This window comes from Amblyomma maculatum, chromosome 11 (assembly GCF_055883805.1).
Source record: "Amblyomma maculatum isolate TAMU_Amacu chromosome 11, ASM5588380v1, whole genome shotgun sequence".
In the NCBI taxonomy this organism is placed as follows: Eukaryota; Metazoa; Arthropoda; class Arachnida; order Ixodida; family Ixodidae; genus Amblyomma; species Amblyomma maculatum.
In genome coordinates, this window is record NC_139354.1 from 76,968,175 (window position 1) to 76,981,830 (window position 13,656).

The following is a 13,656-nucleotide window of genomic DNA, read 5'->3' on the forward strand; positions in this document are numbered from 1 at the left end:
AATCTGTGAATTGCATCAATACAGTGCCGAAGAGTGAGCTCTGGAAGCAGAATTTATTTAATAACTTAAAATTTTTCGAGCAGTTTCACGAACTAGACAAAGGCCGTATTTCTGTAAGCGTAAGAGCTTGTAGATAACATTAAATGCGATCTTGGAGTCGGAAAAAAAATGCACTCTGGTACCTATCGACAGTGATGCTAATACATGATGAGCCTTCACGAAGCTATTGCTTTTGAGTATTGACAAAGTAAACCTATTTTAAGGAAGACCATTGCAAAAGCAAACACGTCATCGGTGAAGATGAGGCGGAGAGGTCGACAGGCCCGATGGCGTAAAAGCAGGGTAAACATTTTGCAAGAAGTATAACAGGAACGAAATTTACTTCACAGTTTAAAATAGAGGTCCAATAATGCTTGGAATTGTCAAGAGCCATAAAAGCGGCGAAAGGTCATCAAAACAAAACAGAAATTGAAGAAATGAATTTAATAGGAAACGAAACACTATTTACTTATGTGATTCAGTGAAGACGCTGGTAAAAGTGTCGTGTCCGTATATGACGACAAATGCGGCACTGAGAGTTACTGACGATATTAACTGGGTCGCCAGCTAGCAAGAACACTGCGCTTTGAAAAGGAGCAACGAATATCAGAAACTTCTTATGTGCTCTTGTCTTATTAGCTGTGAAGAAAGAGGAGTTTAAAGCACTAACGTTCAATGCTTTAAATTCTGCAAATGTTCTGCGATTCTTGTGTCAAAAGATTCGTTTAGCTTAGAAAATGTTTTAGGCTTGCTTTCAACATCATTATATTACAACACAAAAACTCACAAGAGCAAGCTCTGAGTAAACTATGCGGGGCCGCACGCGACTTACTTTCGAAAACCGTCCTTTCAGGCGGAGACGAATATTCGTCACAGAATATCTTCCAGGAAGGCTTTGCAATTTATTATTTAGCATGTCCACAAGGATTGCCAATTCTTATGCTTGAAGGTGAAAAGTTTAGTCATTTTATAATGACTTCACATGAGAGTGCACCCAATACGTGGAAGACAATTTTGAAGTTTAGAATTGCAGCACAACTTGGCAGCAAGAGCCTGCGAAGCTGAAGAAGTCAAGAGATATCAGGAAGCGTTCAAATAGCAATGTAGATGCGTTTACACGGAATATATCTGTTGATTTTGGCCACATGGTTCATATTTTGCCAGTAAGTATGTTTGAAGCTTTATAGTAAACACAATTTGCTGAATGCTGATGGAGCTCCCCTTCAAAGCAAATGCACTGGCCGGTAGTGATGATATCGACGCTAGTAACCTTGTGTATCAAACGTCCTTGAAATTGAAACTATAGGTTTTCATTGCTAAAATATTCATTAGGATTATGACCAACGCGTGAGCAACTGTTTCTACAGGTTAAGGTTGTTTCTGGTTCAGGTGGGGTGAGCTCTGCGGGGTCTGCCGACAGTTGGTCCATGGCGACACCATTTAAATACTAATTAGTGTCCACGATCGAGTGAGGCATATACACACAATAACACGTAGCATATAATAACCACTACTGCTATCACCATATGTATTCGAGATCGACTGCTGCAGCAAAACTAAAATAAGACTTGAGACCTTTCTATATGATAGGTTTATGCTGGAGTAGACAATGCCCTGAAGTGATTTAAGGGGGATTCCCGTTTTTGTGAGGGAAGCGAGCTCCTTTACTGTGATCGCAAGCTCTTAAATTTACAAAAGAACCAAGTACCACGTTGGAAGTGCACTCCCGCGTTTCTTTTAGGTTCATGACCTTCGGTCGTAACCGATTGCATCAGCACCGGCATATGCTACCTTGCTGAACTCCCGCCCTTATCATGAGTCGGCCACTCAAGGCCAAGCCATCATCGAGCAAGTGGACGACTTGCTTAGAAGTGCTGTCATGCAGCCTTCATAAAGCCGATGGGTCTTCTTTACTGTACTAATTCAGACTACTGATGAATATATACTTTCGTCGCTGGTTAGGGCCGGCTCATGAGGATGATCAAGATGAACAATCTTCCGTGTGTTGACGATGCCCTCGACAGCTTTCACAGAACGCAACTATTTTCATTTATTCGTCTGATGCACGAGGTGCCAACGACGGAGGATAGTCGCCTGCAAATAATTTCATCCTACAGAATGGCTTTTAGGACTGTAATAGCGAACCAGAAACCTTGTAACACAGCCTAAACGGTCCAGTGCTGGGTAGAAATCATTCACAGTGCGATGAATTGGCAAAAATGTCTCTTAGTTTGATAAGGTTGTCGATTGCGCTAGCGCTTCCGTCAATCTTTCTTTTTAGAGCACAAGATGCAGCAACTCCCCAACGTCCCTCTCATCCGCATCTCAACACTCACGTGACATATACCGCAGATACGTGTACCACTCTGGCACTGGAACTCCAAGCAATTTACAATGCTATACATTCCCTCCCACCAGTTCCTACATTCAATGCAGTTCATCTTTACACAGACTCTCTCACTGCCCTTAAACAGCTTAAGGCCGTTCGACGCACATTCCAAATAACACAGTCCATACATTTGCTATGTTCAAAGTACCCATGTCCTATTCGCATACACTGGATTCGCGGCCATGCTCGCGATCCACATAACATACAAGCAGATGCTATGACGCATATAAACACATCAGACGATCCACCACCTTCCCCTCTTCCCCCAGATCCGTTCCTGTCCCACGTTTTCGATTCGCAAGTTCTGCGCCACCGAACACGCGCTCTCATTCCTCCGTGTTCGCACCCTCTCCCCCGTAGTCTTACTCGGCAGGAGGAGGTGACAGTGCGCCGGATCCGGGCAGGGGCGGCTCTGACCCCATCTGTTCGACATCGATGGCGGGAAAAAGACCTACCAGTGACTGACAGGTGCCCTCACTGTGACACTCCACCTGACGTCTGCGATGTGCGCCACTTGTTGTGGACATGTCCATCAACAACGCCCATCAGGCAACGGATAATCATGAAGGTGGGCCTGCGGTGGAATCGCGATAGTGATTATGACAAATGGACAATGGACAATCGCTATACTGCCAACCTTCTCGAATTCATAAGCACAACTGGACTGCACTCCTTCTTTTAACTTTCTATCTCCTGCATCCCATTCCCCCTTTCTCGACTTATGCCTTGTGGCAAACTCTTCGAAAAAAAAAAAAAAAAAAAAAAAAAAACTCCCCAAAATTGAGTTGCAATTGCACAAAAAAGAACGTTTTTTCAATGCATGACAGCTCACCATATTGAACCCGCGTGGACATTCTCCATGGTCTTGCTTAAGTTCTTGCCGTAGCTGGCTTCTCCGAAATCGCATCCCGCTTTAGCTGCGCAGGATAATTGGCACGTGGGTTAACGTCAAATGCGTTTTGAGGAAATCTGCTTGTGCCCTTGCTCCTTTCATGTACCCACATGCTGGAGAAGAAAAACATCTTTATTGCTTATTTGGTTAGCGTCACGAGGAGGTGGTAGTCAGTCCACGGTCCATGTGGATGAGGTTGCAGTAAACGCGTGGCGGGCCAGCCACTTCTGGCTTTCTAGGCAGGGGTCCTTCTGGACGGTCTACCAATCGTTTATGAAGGAGTAAGAGTGGGGAACCCCAATCTTTGCCTTGTTTTGACCCAATGCTTATGTTAATACCCACTCTGACACTCAGCTAATGTAGAAGTGAAGGCAGACTTCGACGAGTGTGATTTATACCTGCCATTCTCTCACAAAAGAAAAAAAAAGACATTTCATTACAGTAGAGGTTGTTTCATGATCCTTTAGCCAATTAGCAAATTTGTGGTGTCTATCAATTATATTTTCAGCGACAGGTTGCAATTACCTATGATAGATGCTTCTCTGAAAGACCCTCCAGGTTGCTTTAATCATCTGCGTTTCCAGTACGCCTATACGACATACGGGTTCGCTAAGGGTATAGCCTTCTGCGTTATGACGCTGCTACATTGCCGTGCTAACCTCTGACACCTAACCCCGATGCTGTTTCGACCCACAATTTCACATGACTCGATTCACTGACATGCCCTTCAGAGTGCACAAACTTCCTTGCATTGCTTTACGTTTTGGTGTTCTCCCAACAAAATTTATGTGCTTCACGTTTTGAGTTCTGCCGGTAAAGCTGCCAATTTGTAGCTGGTGAGAATAGGCTATGTCGTTAGCAATCAACGCAGTTATAGAGGTATGAGGTTGCCAAGAGGCCCTCGCCGCTTCTGCATGAATTTCTTAGCCTTCTTCTAAGATCATCTTGTGCGCTCGTGCAGGCGTGATAAAACTACAAGCGTCGTCAAATCCGCTGCTAATAGCGCAGTAAGTACCATTTCGGACTTCATGACGTTCGTTTTTGCCCGGATTGTGAAAGCTCTAAACACACCCTCGCCGTTTTTTATGAACCCATGCAACCCTTGCTGTCCGAAAGCTGACCATTCGAGTGCATGAGAATTGACCACTATGAGTTGATTCCTAGGAATCAAAATGATCGCCTTTGAGTCACCGTGTCAGCCAACCACCTAAATTGGTCTTCGAAGCCTCATAGTTTCCAACCGTCTGGGAACACATTTACTGATTCGGTCATACCGGTACCAACTTTCCCAATAACCTCAAGCTTTTCAGGAAGGCCGTAGTGGAGAGCTCCAAATAACTTGCATCATCTTGAAATCTTTTTCCTTTACAGACGTCTCAAAGAGGAGATATGAGTGGCATTTCGACCTCATCGGAATGCATCGGTCGCGTCCAATATCAAAACAAACCGGACTTTCCGGATTCTTAGTTGAGAACCTTAACTTCATAGACACAGCGGTGTGTGTACGATTATGAAACACTTATCCTATTGTTCGCCAATGTGCACCTGCGAAACATCGTAAGAACAACGATGTTTATTTTTTTTTGGAAAATGCTGAGACTGTGCTTCAGCTAAGCTACGCTGTTCATTAGTCGACCACGAAGTGTCTCAACGAAGTGTTTGAGACGAACTGTACGACGGTAGCTTACATGAAATATGAAGGATGGAAATTTTTTCTTCGGTTTGTTTTGAAAATCAGATATCTTTAGAGTAATATCTAGGGTTGCTTTCAACATTATCATCTTTTAGCGGAGGAATGAATAATTAGAACACGAAAAAGCTACTAAGGGCCGACTACATTCGCTGCATATTCTCGACAACTGTTCTTCCGAGGAAAAATGCATGTGCGTCACTGAGTATCTTTCAGGAATATTGTGTAACTGAATAACTCGTCGATAAGTAACGGTTGCTAATTAGTACGCTAGAAGGTGGCGAGATAGGATCCATGCATTAATCACTGCCCTCTCTGGTGTAGTCATTAATGCAAGTGAGAGGCCTTGAGCTATATGCTCAGCCCTCAGCCACACAGCAACGCGAGCTGAATCGATTCTCCTTTTTCTACTGCAGGGACAACAGCTAACTTGCACTATATATACTGTTCTACAGCATCCCACGGATGGTTTTGAATCTATGAACCCTTCATAGGCCGCCTGAAATAAAAACAATGCAACCGACGTGTCCGGTTATTTACAACACACAGATTCTATGACCAGAAACATCAAGCTTTTAAGCAAAGCATTTGATCCTGTTATATCCTACTTGCATATCGCTTCCCTAAGCTTCTGAGTCCTTCCCTCCCATGCCGGGTCATGCCACAAATCTCCCCGTCATAAATCACGGCCAGTACAGTGTTCTCCATCTATTTTCTACTGCAGAACAAGTGTCCACGTGTACCATGAACACCGTTCTATTGTCCCCCTGATTTCCCTGAAGCTACGGCATTTTCGCGAGCCGCCACGTACGGAGAATGCCGCGAATTTCCCGAATATTTGTGGTTTAAAGCCAGTGAGGGCAGAAATGCTTACGCAGGTATCTGACCCGATATTTAGGCAGATGCTCGTGTTTATAAGCCACTACTGTAGTGATATAGGAAACATTGGAAGCATAAATGCAATCTTTATTTATATTTCCTACTAATGTGACCTCAAGCCTGAAGAAAGATTAATAATTATGTCATAATGCCTTGCATGAAAATACAGTTACCAAAATGTTATATAGAAATAAATGCTTTTCCGCGCTCACTAAAGTGGGCTCAAAACTCAAGAACAATACGTTTGGCGTCAAATGCATTTCATGCATGAAATACAAAATACAAATGTACTTCATGCATGGCTTAGAATATAAGGAAATGTCTTTGGCGTCAACTGCCTTTTATGCGTGGGTAACCGGAAAGCGTGGCGTGACATGGTCCATAGGGTCATGAAGAGTCGGTCACGACTGAACGACTGAACTGAACTGAAACGTAACTAAGTTAACTATATTTCCACTTTCTGAAATATATTTTAAGCCTTATTTTTTGCTTCTTGCAGTGCCGCCGTCGCCAATGGGGATCGCAATGCTTCAGAGACTGTGTCTGCCGCAGACATAGGATGAACCCCAGGCAGCTGCTGTGCATTCGCAATAACACTCCGCTGCCCCGTTACGTTGAGTAGTTGGTATACGACTTCATTCCAGAAACCAGCGGATGTAATTTAGGATTAGTGCAAATAAAAAGATCAATTCCAAATACGGCTGAGCAGTTCTATATGCCATAGGCGATAACAGCGCCTTTTGACAAATTTTTGCGCGGTTGAGGATTCGGGAAATATTTTAAGAGGTTCGCTCAGTCATAGCCCTAATAAAATATTCAACGAGTTCGTCAACAGTGCACTTTCAGAAAATGCACTTTTGTTTCGAATTCTTGCAAAACCTTTGCTATCACTACCCCTTCAAAACAGGGAAGACTTACAGGTACAAGATGTACCTAACACATGTCATCAGCACCAGCCTTCGACCGATGTAGAAAAAATTGAGTACCCTTCACGTGTAAACAGCCATGGCTAGAATTGTGATCTAGTTGTCTTGCAGATAGAAGGACCCACACATCGATGGGCTAGCGCAGTAAGGTCATGGATGCAGCCTTTCCCGGTGATCACAACCGACAGCTTACTTCCTCAGTACACTAGGTTTTGGGCAGCCCTGATTAGAAGATGGATGCCATCTCTTCAGTGAATACAATGATAATCTCCCGGCCATCAGTCTCATGTGGCTGGGCAGCAACTTGAAGGCAGTGGTTTGACCTGCAGGGCAACAGGTAATGATAAGAATCTCGGCTTAAGAAATGACAACACTGAATTGTGAACCCCACTATGTCCAGTGCTGGATCTTACAGAATCAGTGTATTCGATCAGTGCTGTTCAGTGAACCGGAGGTGTTTGTATGTTGCAGGCCTTCGTTTTATTAATGATACATTTTAAGCATCATCATCATAATGATCACTCTCACCTTTCCCAGGGCGAGAAACCACTGCCATATATAACCAATTAGGAGGCTCTGTTTTAGCTGCGTACCCTCGATCATCGAAAACTGCCTAATCTCGTAATCCCCCATAGACCCTGTCGCATCCTTCTTCGCGTGCACTTTAATAATGTCCACTCTGTTAGCTATAGCGTCTATTGATTGACATGTGGTCATTTCATCGGCTCAGCCAATGACGAATTCACAATTTTGATTTCGAATTTCATATCATCATCTCACTTGTCTGCATTTCTGGTCTCTTTCGACGCGTTAAAAATTCACTTATCATTTTATGTTCAGACTTCATTGCGCGAACCTAATTTACACTCAAGTTAAAACCTGATTTATATTTTTGGGACATAACAAAGAGTGCACGGGCATCCAAAAACGTTATCGAAATGGTTGCAGGAACAGTAAACAAACTTAACAAACTTTCAGATATAGGTGGAGTTATATAAAGGAATATAGTGCCTGCGTCCTACTGTGAAGGCTAAGTAAATGAAAGTTTCCTGGCTATGTGTAATAATTCATAGTGAAGGAAAAATAGGGGATGAGCTCACTTGAGCTATGCTTTTGAGGTTACATTGGCACAGCGTTAATGGTTCCTGCTTGTCGGCTTGTTTGCAGATACTTGTTTGTGTACTTTAAATAATATACGCATATATTAATATTCCTTTATTAGTATTATCCAGCACATACCCATTAGCCCACAGTCCGAAACTACCAGACTGTGTGAAGACCACCCCATATAGTTATTAAAACAGCGCTTCATTCCAGCCCTACACTCTTAACCTGGTTTCACACAAGTGTTAAAAAAATTCCACTTATATCTGGAACTTTCTTAACGCATATGTGGAATCAGATTAAGAGTGTACGAGCATGTCTCCGCTGCTTAAGAGCCGCTTGCATGGCTCGGGATCTGAGAGTCGCAGAGGGCTGCATTCCGATCTGATATTTTGGTTTCAATGGCGAAGCAGCAGTTGGCCCCAGTCATCTCGGCTATGTGACGTGGTCTTGTGACATCACACAATATAATTATTGGTCAGTGCACTGCCATGCCGCTTGCCAGTTGCCACATGCAAGAACCATACACTTGATTTTTCGTTAACATTCGCTTTAAAGCTCTCGCTTTAAAACGCAGTAACGCAATGATTGCGTTGATAGACGGCTACGAAACCAAGGTAGGGCAAGAGTAGGCGGTGGAAGCTTATGACACGATGTTTACAAGCGGCCTACAGAACACAGTAAATCCATTCTCTCCCGATAACAGAACCAGAAGTAAATGTGAAAAAGGTGAAACGAGACCGAAATGGATTTCACAATGCAGCGCTCGCGATGTGAACGTCATCGACAAGATGGAAAGCAGTGAGCATAGGTTAGTAAGGTCTTGAGTTAGCAGAGGCTTCACGAAGGAGATAAAAATTCATTTAAGGCCATTAGTGCGCCAGCTTTGAGAGAGAGAATAGAGCAAATAGTTCAAAACTGAAGAACGCGCGTTTTATTGTATCCGAGGTCAAGAAATTTCCATTTATTGTAATGAATCTTAACCTAAGGGTCAATATTACGGAGGGCGATGCAGTTGGAGGAAACATACTCTCAGAGGAAGGAAACCATTTTCCTAAGAAACGTCAAAACATGAAAGAGTAGAACCCCACAGAGGGATATAGTCTGGTATAGATGTAGTAAAATATATTGAATCTCTATAAGATATAATAAAGTATATTATTGAGAGATTTTAGCATAATGTAAAGACCGGAGTTAGAATAAGGGACCTCAAAAGGAAAGTACGCATTGCATTGAAAAAAACCTGATGCTAGAGATAAAGTCAAAAGACTGTGATGCCATTATAAACGTCATATCACATATTAGGAGAGTGATGATTCATTCGCGCATAGAACAAAGCTAGATCACATGTACAAAAATGCTGTACTGCTTTCTTACAAGCCTAATGTTTTTAGAACTCGTCGTGGTATAGAGTTCGTGCTAAAAAGAACTGGCCACCCCGTATACGCAATGTCTGGGGACATCGACGGTACCGGAATCATAAAAGAGTACCAACATGACAATAAAGGCAAGCAAGAGCTTAATTATTCTCCAAAAACCACTTTCCACTGTCTTGTCACCTCTCGCACTGCCGTGGCGATGCAATTACGAAGCAAAATGCATAAAACTCCGTTTTCGAATTCAGCCATTGTAGAAGCAAGTAGAGCATATCTAGAATCATATTTCTGACATCAAGGCTTCGTTCGTCACAAACAAGGACTGAAGTGCAACCTAGAGGAAGAGTACGTTTAGTTATTAAGCGATGATGTCTACATATACGTAACTGCACAGGACTGTATTATTGTTTGCCTCATTATAGCACATACTAACAACACGTAAAGAGCTGAGCTCAAATTTCGCATTAATGTGTATAGTAATTGTCGGGAGATATTATTTTTCTTTAAATACTGAGTTTTCAAAAAAAAGCTGCAGGTTTTTTTGGCAGCGGTATGGCTGCGCGTATGGTTGATGTTAATCTGAATACGTACTCCTTTATCGCATAATATTCGCATATGGATAAGACAGCTTAAGTATCCGATGAGTTCTACTCAGATATAATGCCCTATGTAGTCAGCGATAATGAGAGGCAGTGATGCACAAGAAGTGTATTTTCGTGGTAACGAGTGAGGACGCAAAGAAGGCCATACAGATGAAAAGCAGGCGCTGAGGATCAGGTAATAGGAGATAATAGTGGAGTTTTGTAAGAGGTGAATAGAAAAATTCAAAACCCCGATTACGCAATACATCATGATCTGGCGTATATACCACTATCTCAGAAGAACGCTAGTATATTAGGAACTATATTACATTAAAAAGGCGATATTGAAGACTTTAATGTTACTGACGTGTAGTCTTAGTATTCGTTGCCTACAAGTCATTTAATAATGTAATTTGTATTGGTTTTATAAACAAATATATAAGAATTTGACGCCATTGAATGAATGGGTCTGCCAGGTCTTAGGTGCCTAGTCATAAAAAGACGGTATTCTTGCTATCAGTCCTGTAGTACAGTGAAGGACACAGTAAAATAACCCTTATACGTAGCCTTCATATGGATACGGAGGAATATTGGACACAGCCAAAACAAGCGGCAGGCAGGCAGGCAGAACGAAGCTGTGAGTGTGAAAGAACCATGTGTGGAAATGATGAAATAATTATATAAAGGACACAAAGCCAGCTTTGCCCTCGTTAAGGAATATAATGAAATTTTTGCAAAGTAACATACCGCAAGACATGATCTGCGGATTACAATTTAGGACATAGTTTAGGTATTCTGGTATTCAGTGACTAGTTTCCCAAACGGGAGCAGATGACAGGTTATGCAAACTACCTTAAAAAATTGAGCTTTACTGGGGACCTGTGTGACTCGATAGACCCACTTAAAAGCCGCACCGAGGTGGGTATTGCGTTGAGTGTGCTGGACGACGTCGACCGTGTACTGTGAAATAATAGCGAACTTTAAAATAACAGTTATCCAATATTCCATAAAGCCCTCCACTGCATTGTTTCTCATATATTTTGTCGATTTGGTTATTACGTCACTTAAAAAACCCAGAAAACTCAACCCAATTATTAGCGTAACCTGGCAAAGAAATTTTGGCTTAAAAATCAGCATGCTGGAAATAAAGTAGTCCTCAGCAATTCGGAAATAGAAGATTAGTTAGGAATAGCTATCCATGTAATGGTAGTAGTAGGATAACTAACAGAATACTTATGAAGTTTCCTCTTCAATATTTTCGAATAGCACTGAACTTGACTGGTTCTAAAGATGGATGAAGCAATTTACTTAGTTTTAGAGTAAGAACTAAGTGGCAGCAGCCACAGGAACATAGGGCAAGTTACCGACGGTGATATGCCCGGTGAAGGTATACAGCTGAAGTAAAGAAAGCTATAAATTATTGCAACTGTGGCTTCGGAATGGCAGCGGGGAGCACCCTCTCTGTGCGCTGTGAGTAGAACAGTTATACCAGCAGTTCTGCGTTGCGTGTATCTGATGTTTCGGCAAAGACATTCGCAAATTTATAAAATAAAAGTTAGAACTACAAGAAATATGTGTTTTCAGATGTAAACTATTCGCCAGACTGCTAACGCAAGTTTTGCAACTATTACATAATTTGGAAATCTGGTTAACCAAACTTTTTACTTTGAGATTCATTAAACTATAACTGAAGCACGCTCACAGCTTTAGACCGACTCCCATCTGCGACGTGAGCAAGATTCGGTAGCGCTGCTGTCACTCTGCCGGGCCAAAGGGGGGTAGGGGACAGGCTTAATGCCGAAAGGAATGATCGGAAGCCAAAGTTTTCAAATGCTTTTCTGGTTTCACATTGCACCTCTGATGTCCTTTAGTTGAGAGCGACCATAAACCTAGAGCGAATTGCGAAAGTATGGAGCGTCACTTTGGTGGCGGAGTATTGTTAATATTCTGCGGAACGTATCAGGGTACGAGGCGGAATCTCACCCCACAGAAACAGATGTGAGGAAAATATTGTTACATGGTGGCATGACAAGCGATGGAACATGGCGACACAACAGAAACAGAACGACGTGATGACATGACGATGAAATATATGCTTTTAATGGCCAGTGGGCCTAGCGCGAGCCCTCCTCTCCGCGCCACTGAGCGATCGTCTCGATTGATTGCTTTTAATCCAATGCATGATGTGACAAATGAACACAGACAGAGGACTTGGAGATGAAATGCGTGCCACCACAATGAATGCGAGATGAGATGAATGCTTGTCTTGGAGAGTCAGGTCCAATGTTCACCGTTTGCTGAGGGCCAAGGCCTCTGGACAAGCCGGACGGCTTGGGCGGGGGTACTGTCTTTGCTCGAGTGGTCGTCAGGTTTCTTCGTCGTGGGGTCGGTCGGCTCGGCTTTGGGCTCTTCCTGGTCATCATGTGTTGTGGTCAGGGCTGGGGACAGGGCTAGGGAGAACGGCTGGTCGGGTCTGCGCAGAAAGGGATGGGGCAAAGCTGTGCGGCGATTTCCACGGGTTTTCGGCCGACGGTCCCGACTTCCAGATGGCGTCGATGCTCCAATGCGAGGATGGGGATGACCCGCACCTCCAACCAAACGTTAAGTGGTGGCATGACAAGCGATGTAACACGGTGATGCAACAGAAACAGAACGACGTGATGACATGACGATGAAATATAGGCTTTTAATGGCCAGCGCGCCTGGCGCGAGTACTCCTCCCGCGCCACTGCCCGCTTTGTCGTCTTCGTAGCAATATATTGAAATATGTTTTCGTTTCGCAGAGCATCAGTGTAGGCGGAAAGTCGACAAAAGTTGGTGAGGGCTTTGAATAAGACTTTGGCAGAGTATACCAAGTCGTTTCGAAGCAATATATTTTTAAAATTACCCGAGAAATGTGTGCCGTGAAGCCGGACCTGCTGCCAAGAGTGTGGCTATCCGCTGGCGTCTCTGAATCGCCCAAGCTTCTTATGCGATCCTACTTGCTGTCATGCAGGCTAAATTTCTTCGCAATTACTGCCGATCAAACGACACAAATGTTTACGCTCAAGGCTGTCCTCATGCAACACTGTAAACGAGCCAATCACCGCATCAGACTACCTGCTAAAGCATTCGCTCACACAGGTTGCGTTCTTGGGAGCCGCAGCCATCTGCGCTCGAATCAAGCGTATCATCTGCGCCGCCGCCTAATACTGTGTGCCCTCCCTGTCGTTCTCTGCTCATAACTTTCGAGAAACACAAGCTAAGTAGCTTGAGCAACAGTGTTACTAAGTAAATTAACGCCTACGGCAGCATGTCAGACTACTCGACAAGCTTGCGCGATTTGGAGAAACGCCCAGTGTATAGCGACCCTTACACGACACAACACGCAACCTCCGGGAACGACGAAGGCCTACGTTTTCACCCTCCTGTATAAAACACTCAGGAACCTTTTACCCTTCAGGCGCCTCCGTCACTTCTTTGTGGAACGAGAAATATATTTCGGGAAGTTTTGCTTACACGTGTTTCAGCTTTACTCTCGATCGACTCATAACCCTGTGTTTCGCGGTATTAAGCCTACAGCATGAGCCTCTAATGGCTCATGCTGTAGTGGACAAAATGTGTCCCGCTTTTGCAGCGGCTCTGATTGGCCTAGGCGGGATGACGTCATAGAGGTATCGACCAATCACAGAGCACAACCACAGTATGTGCGAATGCGTGTATTTTATGGTGATATGTCAATCAATGATTGGCTAAATAAATAATTCATTGATGAATAATTGATGTTTTTTTTAATTAGGT

At 43.4% G+C, this 13,656-nt stretch overlaps 1 long non-coding RNA gene across 4 annotated transcripts in view; it reads right to left on the reverse strand.

The window, feature by feature from the left end:
• The window catches only part of LOC146174215 (uncharacterized), a 38,205-nt gene that overhangs the window by 16,450 nt on the left and 8,099 nt on the right, over window positions 1–13,656 (reverse strand). The window contains exons 1-2 of one of the 4 annotated variants that reach the window (XR_014702127.1): window positions 6,876–6,892; window positions 3,261–3,345 (exon numbers count right to left, since the gene is read on the reverse strand). This is a non-coding gene — a long non-coding RNA (uncharacterized LOC146174215). Of the gene's footprint in view, window positions 1–3,260; window positions 3,692–4,663; window positions 4,797–6,875; window positions 6,893–13,656 lie in introns of those variants that run through there. The other 3 variants (XR_014702125.1, XR_014702126.1, XR_014702123.1) reach the window with 3 other exon arrangements.